Below are 403 nucleotides of genomic sequence, written 5' to 3'. Positions count from 1 at the left end.
AAATTTGAAATTCTATTTATGATTTGAATTTCTTAAGGTTTTAATGCTTTAAGATGCTTTATATACTTTTAAAGCATAAAATAAAATTATTTTCCAGTATGGAGGGGGAGGGATTTCTCCTTACTTCTGGGTGGAGGCAGTCTTCACCGACACCATAAAAAGTGTATTCTGATAATTGTTTTATATATGATGTCCAAGGTTTTTAGTTGTATTTAGTGTTTGGAATTGAGAAAAGTACAGATATTCCATCTTTTTAAAGCCTATTAGTAATTTATGACATTAACCATAATCTTGCAGTAATGAGGCTGCTACCTTCCGGATAGTGTTAGTGAAAATTTCGTAGAGACCAGTAATAATGCACTCATACCCCTCACAACCAAAGAGGTATCATTGTGAACCTTTC

The sequence above is a fragment of the Otolemur garnettii genome, unplaced genomic scaffold (genome assembly GCF_000181295.1).
Source record: "Otolemur garnettii isolate 467f Iridium unplaced genomic scaffold, OtoGar3 scaffold00100, whole genome shotgun sequence".
In the NCBI taxonomy this organism is placed as follows: domain Eukaryota; kingdom Metazoa; phylum Chordata; class Mammalia; order Primates; family Galagidae; genus Otolemur; species Otolemur garnettii.
Note: the sequence above shows the minus strand (reverse complement) of the source record.